We start from the raw sequence: 7,579 nt of genomic DNA on the forward strand, positions 1-7,579 counted from the left end.
CAGCCATGCGCGCGCTCTCTCTCTTTCTCTCTCTTTTCCTCTCTCTCCCTCTCTCTAGCCTGGGGCTTGAATTTGCATGTCTAATTCATTTACTCACCATATTTGAATTGGCCTGAACAGATGTAAATCGGAAAGGATGGGAAAAACTGCAGTCATCAACAATGATTAATCAGCTGTTGCAGGCAGTGTCTTAAGGAGACTGGTAGGAGGAGGCATGGAAACCAAAAGGCCGTGTGTTTAGAAGCCTAATTGTCACATCAAGCATCATTGTCCCCATGCAACAACCACCACCTTATACATCACTTCCTGTTTTAAGCAGCTCTAAAACATAGACTGAAGATTTATTTTTAATATGTTGACTTTATTTCTGAGCAAAGCATCAGTCATGTGTGTATTTTTTCATAGTCCCACCTTGGAGCATTTATGTAGACATTGTAAATAAATTTTGTGCAAAAAGGACTGGAAAAATGAACTGTATTATTGCAATTTTTTTTGTAAAAGTAGCAGTTTGGTATGAGTTGGCATGCATACAAGATTTACTAAGTGGGATAAGCTAATTATACTTTTTGTTGTGGATAAACAAATGCTTGTTGATAGCCTTTTTCTATCAAGAAACCAAGGAGCTAATTATTAATAACAATCATTGCACACTGAGTCTTAGCGTTTCTGATGGAAACAGTTTGGATTGTATAATAACGCCAAGCCCAGTTGTAGTCGTTTGAGTGCAGTAATGAAATCTGAATCTAAAATAAAAACAAGATTATTTTTGTCATGCTGACTCCACTGCTTGAAACATTTGTTTACTGCCCCCCAGATTTTTAAAGATTAATGCAGTAAATATAAAAATTAATTTTGGCTCCCTAAGCCATATATGTATTTGACAATTTTAACCACAAAGTAAGTTATTTAATAATAACCACTGATTTCTTTAAGCTGACTTAATGAACTCCTAATATCAGCAAATTTGAGGCCTAAAGGCACTAAACTAACTCTAGACTCAGAATTACATCCAACAGAATTACTCATCTAATATCATTGAAATTATTCTTGCACATAAAGGCAACCTAAGTACAAAGTTAAGTCTTTTACTAAGGATGTTACCTAGGATGAGCAGTATATGTTTATTAGGAAATTAACTACACGAATTGAAGAGACCAGACTTCAAAATCTAATTTTTATAAATATGCTCTATGTTCTCATTGGATAAAACTGGTTATTAACCAATTTTCCAGAACAGCTGTACAAGACTTCTGCATGGCAGCCGGCTAAATGGTACAAAATAATATGTTTAAGCTGGAATAGCTTATAATTTTATTTAAATAAAATTGCTGCTATAAAAAGTGCTTCCCAAAGCTAAGGAAAATATACAAATATTTTAATTAAGGCAAATTCGTTTTAAAAAATAAACCTTTTAGCAGTGATTGCTTTGTAAACAAAGGATGGGTCGGAGGAGAGAGAGCCTTAAACTCAAGTCTGACATTCAGGCCCAAGTCACCCTATAAACCGGTCCTTAGCAATTCTATTTTCTATTCGGAAAAGAGAAACCAGCTGTGGGTTGGCTTTACTAGGTGATGTGTGATTGACTGACTCACCTGCTGGAGCAGCAATGCGTTCTCACCTTTTGCTGGTGTCTAAACACGTGGATGCACAGACAGCAAGGCTCAGCCTACGCAGCCATCTCTGGCAGCGCCTCTACCCCTCCCCAGCCCATAGATGGGATTGTTTAAATCTCCCTTGTTGACCCAGTGGTAATTCTTCCTCTACCTAAATAGTCGATATGAGTGAAATCATTCTCTTTTGATAGGTGGTTACTAGCAGTTAACAACCATTTATTTACTTTAAAAATTAATAATAAACTTTATAAACTAACCGTTTGTTTGCTTCTCCTCCCCAGTACATGCCCGGGTGAGTTGGTTATTTTCAGCCTTTATTCCTGAGGAGGCTCAGGATGGGTGGGGGAGGGAAAGAAAGGGGAGGAGATGTGGTGGGGAGAGAGAGAGAGGCGGCGGGGGGGGGGGGGGGAGAGAGAGAGAGAGAGAAAGAAAGAGAGACAGAGAGAGAGAGGCCCTAGGGGAGGGAGGTTTACAAGTGAAGAGTAGTTAGGGAATATGGTGACTCTGAAGAATCGAGACCAGTAGTGTCCAGGAATTAGAAAAAAGAAACTGCTATTTCCGTGCGTTCCCCGCTCTGTGAGCCATTTAGGTGAGAGCCTCGCTCTTCGCAGTTCCTTTCTTCCCCTGCCTCGATGCCCTCCCCTCTTAATGCTATTTTAGCTTTTCCTCTTGTAAATTTCAGAGCCAACTCAGAGGTTATTGAGGACACTTATCCGAAAGAGGCAAATAATAGAGGTGCTGAGAGTGTTTTTGATGTTTCTTAAAAGGCAAAAACAAAACGCCCTCCTCTAAACAAGGGCACAAAATTGTACCTGGTTTTTATTTTTATTTGGTGGAGTGGGGAGGGGGCTGGCTCTGGCTGAATAAGACTACTTTTTAGTATGATTTAATTTTTTTCAAAAAATTAAAAAATATTTTACTCTATCATATTTAATCAGCTGTAATTATAACACATTCAAAATGAATAATATGCCTTGACAGTATTTTTATTGTTATTGTTCATTGCATGATGTTCGACTGCTTTAGAAGCACAGGAAAGAGAAGTAAACGCGCTACAAATGGGGAATTACCCTCGTTTAGCATTAAAATTCATTTAGATAAAATTGCCACAAACATTTAAATGGGAAGATTAGTTCCCCCTCACGCCTTATTGCACTCGCTCAATGGTTCCGTTAAGAACATTTTACACGTTGGAAATTCCGTCTTCTCAGACGGCTTGCTGTTTCCTAGTTACCCACATTCAAAGCAAAGGCAGCAGCAAAGGCAGCCGCAGCAGCAGCAGCAGGAAAAAAAAAAAAAAAAAAGTTTTGGCAACTGGTCTGCAATTCATCCGCTGCTCGCCCCAGTCTCCCCTCCGCCCACTGCAGTCTGCCCCCACCCCTTCCCCTTCCCCACCCCTACCTCTTTCCCCTCATTATGTAATTCGCAGAGTCCCGTCCTCGAGGAAACACGTTGCCTAGTTGTGTAGTATTTATATACAATATTAAAATACAAAGAAAGACCCCAAAATCAGTCGAGTCGGTTCCTCTCTGGGTCTCCCTCTCCCTCTCCTGTTCTAAAATGAGGGTTTAGCTTGAATGTGCTGAGTTTCCCACATCTCGTACCCTGAGGCCACAAGGCACGTTTTTTTGGCTTTCGTTTCTGCCAGGACTTTTCCAGGAAATTCACCACTGCTTTTTGCTTGCATTAGAAACGTGTGAAAGAATTAGTTTGAAAAGTCCATGCACCGTCTAGCTTTTCTCCCCCCTTTTCCTCCTCCTCCCCTCCTCCTCCCCTCCTCCTTCTCTTCCCCCTCCTCCTTCTTCTTCCTCTTCCTCTTCCTCTTCTTCTCTCCTCTCTCTCTCTTTCCCTCTCCCCGCCACTCTCGCACTCCCCCATCCTCCTCTCTCCCCCTCCCTTCGCAGAGCCACAGGAAAAGAGGAAAGTCGGCTTCGACTGCCATCTTTTGGGGATTTGGAAAAACGACTCGGTAGGAAACGGAGGGAGGCGGAGGTGCGGGAGTGGGGGAAACCCCCTTACTATCCAGTGTCGGAACTGGCTCCCTTAATCTGATGCTTAAATATTTGATGTGGAAAAATTACCCATAAAATTAGTTACTAACAATTTCAAATTGAAATCACTTATCGAATTATAAACGCATTAAAGCTGTATGGATGGTATTAGGAGTTCCTCGGGAGGCAGCGGGTGTCTCCTTGCAGTGAGCGGGGTGGGGCAAGTTTCGCCCCGGGGAAAAGCGCCCCCAGCCGAGCCCGGGGGCAAGGCCGGGAGGGCGGCGCGGCAACCTGGGCGCAGGGTCCGGGTCGGGGGGACCGAGCGGGCGGCCAGGTCCGGGCGGAGGCTGCGGCTGGTTCGGCTCGCGGGGGCGGGGAGAAGGGGAGGGGAAGGAGCCTGGGTGGGAGGCTCCGACCCCGGAGCACAGGCGCCTACCAGCAAACTTCGTAGTGAAGTAGAAGGATTCTGAAAAGGAAAAACACAAGCCCTGCCCTCCCCCTCCCCTCTCGCGTCTCCCAAGCGTCAAGCAGACTTCGCGCTCAACTTTGCGATCGGGGTTAGTTGCTGTGTGCAGTGTCCCCCAAGTGTGCGGGAGGAGCGGGAGGGGAGAGGCTCCTGTCCTGGGGTTGGGCCCGGCTCCGTGCCGCGAGTGGAAATCCCGCGGGCAGCTGCGCGGAGGTCCAGTCAGGACGTGCTACCCCTGAGTCCCACGATGCGCTGGGTCCCGGCCTAGGCCCAGTGCGTGGGCGGGCAGGTCTTTGCCCGGAGACCACAGCTCTGGCCGGGGGCGCTGCACAGGCGCCTGCCTTACCCTCCTGCCCTCTCTTCACCCCCATCTGAGAGTATAGTCTAAGGGACTGTTGACTTTGTCTCTGGAGATGGGGCGACCAGGGGTCTGCGAGGGAGGCTGTGGAGAGGCACCTCCTGGGTGGGCGTCCTCTTTCCTTGGAACCTCTCGGAGTGCTTTGTAGTAGCCCGGAGACTTCCTAAAAGACTTTGCCATATCGGGGCCCCAGACTCCAGAGTTCCATAGTGGCCCTGGGAGCGCGACCCAGAGAGCCTGGGGACTCGAGGGCACAGGGAACGAGCGCACGGCCCCCTAGGAGGGCGTTGGGCGGGGAGTGCCGGAGTCTGGAGCAGCAGCCGAGAAGCCGTAGAACGCACCCCGACGTCCTAGGCAGAAGCTCCTCAAGATCACTTTATATGCTCTTCAAACTTTGCCCAGCCTTTCGGATACCCGCAGGCCCTTGGCCCATGGGAAGGCAGTAAAAACGTCACTTCATGCTGCAAAGCTCCGGGGTAGGAGCTTGGACGCCGATGGAGAGAGGCGTGGAACTGGGTGGTGGGGCGCCCTGCCTGGCGGGGCACTTTTCCTTGTCTCATTCTCGTCTCCCATGCCATGCCTTGCCCACTGGCTGCTAGCGGCGCGTTTCACCTAGGTTGGCCACGGAGAGGAGACTACGGGAGGCTGGGAATTCCAAGGTTTGGGGAAAAAGTAGTGAGCGAGAAAGGGGGGGTCAGGCAACTGAGGAAGACAGCTGCTGGCGGGGAGAGGGAGGGCTCCCTTTTCGGCCCGCTGTACCAGCCAACGCGTCTGAAACATTCTCTCCCTAGGCGGAGCTGAAAGGAAAAACAAACAACGTATTGAGCAATCAGTTCGCCAACGTTTGAGCTTTAAAGAGCCTTTGCTCTGAAAATAGTACCCTGGGGGTCTCCGTCGGGAGATGGGGGAAGCACTTTTAGGGCCTCGATTCTGGCTTGCCGCGCCCTACGGGTCACCCGTCCGCACACTGCCTCCTGACATGCCGGAGCGCTCAGCCCACTGAGGGGAAACCCGGGCGGTGAAGCCCTGGAGAAAAGGGATTTAGTTTTAAGCCAGTCTCCCATCGATCGGGTCGGTAATTTCTACCCCTGCCCACTCTCAAACACACTCACCTCTACCCTAAAGCATTAAGTTCATTACGCGAGCAATGATCTTAATCTCCAGGCGGAAAACGAGTCCCGGGACCTCGCCGATTGGGGAAGCAGTGAATAAAGTCACCTGCTTCGCGCACCCGCTTGGCCCGCTCCTCCCGGTGGGGGCCGTGTGTGACAGGGAGCGCCGAGAGGGGGTCCCTAACTCCACTCCGAGGAGGACCGGGCAGGGGTCAGAAACCCTGTGTCTGTTTTCTGCGGGGTGACGACCTCCTGGAAGGGTGGGATTGCTTTTGCTTGCTTTGCTTCTCCCCTCCCTCTGCCTTTCTTCCTAGGCCTCCCTCACACCTCAGTACTCTTTCTTCCTCCTCCCCTCCCCCAAAGTGGCAAGTTCCCCTTCTCCACCTAGCGTCCAGAGGTTCTGCCCCTTTCCTAGTCCTCCGCAGCCTCAGGGCCGTCGCAGAAGTCTGGTAGCCCGACGCCTTTTTGCGCCCATCTACCTCACCCACCTTTCTGGGCATGGGTGGGTGGGGAATGATCAGTGAGGCGCTTTTGAAGCCGCTTACTGAAGGCACCCAGAGGCTTTAAAGAACCAGATTTCTCTATTTAAGGGCGATCTCTGCGCCCATTGATAACTCCATCCCAAAGAAACCCAGCACAGCAGCAAACACCCCCAGCAGTCGCCTGCTCCTCAGCCCCCGCCTTGGCACAGAGCAGCGTCTGGCACTGCGGGGAGATGGAGGCGAGCCACGTGCACCCGTTCCCTTACTGGCCGACCCGCGAGGCGCCAGCTTGCTCTGGAGACTCAGTTTCCACTGGACAAAAGCAGGGGAAACACAACGCAAGGGCTGTGCAAACCCACGTTCCCGACACCCCTCCACCCCATCCCAATCTGATTTTTGAGACGTGCATTTTCAGGTAGTCCTAAACTGTGAACAGCGAGCTTTGTGTGTTATCTAGTGGGGGTGGGGATGAAAGGGGAGGAGACTCCCACTGCCCGTTCCAGTCTTTAATGTCTGAAATAACGAAATGCCTTGTGTAGCAGCTGCTGCTTGAGCCAAAACTAACTCTTTGGAAGACGGAAAAGAGTGAAAGGCAAAGAAAGACTGTTCATTTTTTTTCTTTTGGTGCCGTTTGGGATGTCATCTGTTTCCTTGGCGACTGTGTTCAGCCCCCGGAGCCCCTGGGCTCCTGGATTGTTAGGGGGGAAAAGCATGCTATTTCTGCACCGTCATTTATCACTGTCACCGCATAATGATTCCCCTTGCAGCCCCTTATTGATGTTTGTAATTGCATTATCTCATAAAGGAGGATGATCAATGAAACCGAGCCGTGCATTCTGGGGTCAGAGGAAGCCAAAGTACTGTTTGTCCCCTTTAATACAACAAGTACTCATTATCTTTAGGTCTGCATTCAAAAAATGATCTGATCTAGGGCTGACCCTGTCGGACATCCCAACACTTTCTAAAACGCGGTTTGTGTAACCTTTTGCTTAAATGCTAAATCAAGTACCTGTCTTGCATTTCAACGAAACAAGATGCTAAAACTGAATGAAGAAAAGCATTTCTTTTCTTTTTTTTTCTGGGAGGGGTGCGATCATCCGAAGGCGCACGAGATTTTACACTGTAACTGCTTGGTGATATAATATAGAAATGGCAGTCTCAATCCACGTGAGTCCTAATAAATGGCGGAAAAAATGGGGGTGAGGGGAAAAAGGTAGGTAGCTGTGAGCTTTTAACAAGGTCAGTACTAAAAGACCAGAATAAAACCACAACCAGTTTAATTAATAATAGCTATAAACTGAAATAATTCCCCATGATTCTGCCCTTGCTTCTCCCTTTTACAGAGTCATATCTCTTCGGTTTAGATAAATGACTTTTGTGGCTGTTCGATTCTCACAACAACAATAACTAAATCAGTTGCACACTGTTATCTAAAACCATCTACAAACTCCAGCAAATAAAAAGAAGTTCATTTGTCTATTAAGGCAAGTATTTAGTTGAGCAGAAATGTCCCAGTAACACTGAATGGAGTTCATGTAATCCCATGAAAATCAAGTC

General features: G+C 48.3%; 1 protein-coding gene across 6 annotated transcripts in view; it reads left to right on the top strand.

Annotated features, from left to right (window-relative positions):
- MEIS1 (Meis homeobox 1) overlaps positions 1-772 on the top strand; it is a 153,428-nt gene extending 152,656 nt beyond the window's left edge. For all 6 annotated transcript variants that reach the window (XM_011985515.1, XM_011985512.1, XM_011985513.1 and 3 more), the window contains one exon: positions 1-772. This exon is cut by the window's left edge. The gene's annotated coding sequence lies outside the window, so the exon portion shown is untranslated.
- Positions 773-7,579: the final 6,807 nt, after the last annotated feature.

This window comes from Mandrillus leucophaeus, unplaced genomic scaffold (assembly GCF_000951045.1).
Source record: "Mandrillus leucophaeus isolate KB7577 unplaced genomic scaffold, Mleu.le_1.0 Scaffold285, whole genome shotgun sequence".
NCBI lineage: Eukaryota > Metazoa > Chordata > Mammalia > Primates > Cercopithecidae > Mandrillus > Mandrillus leucophaeus.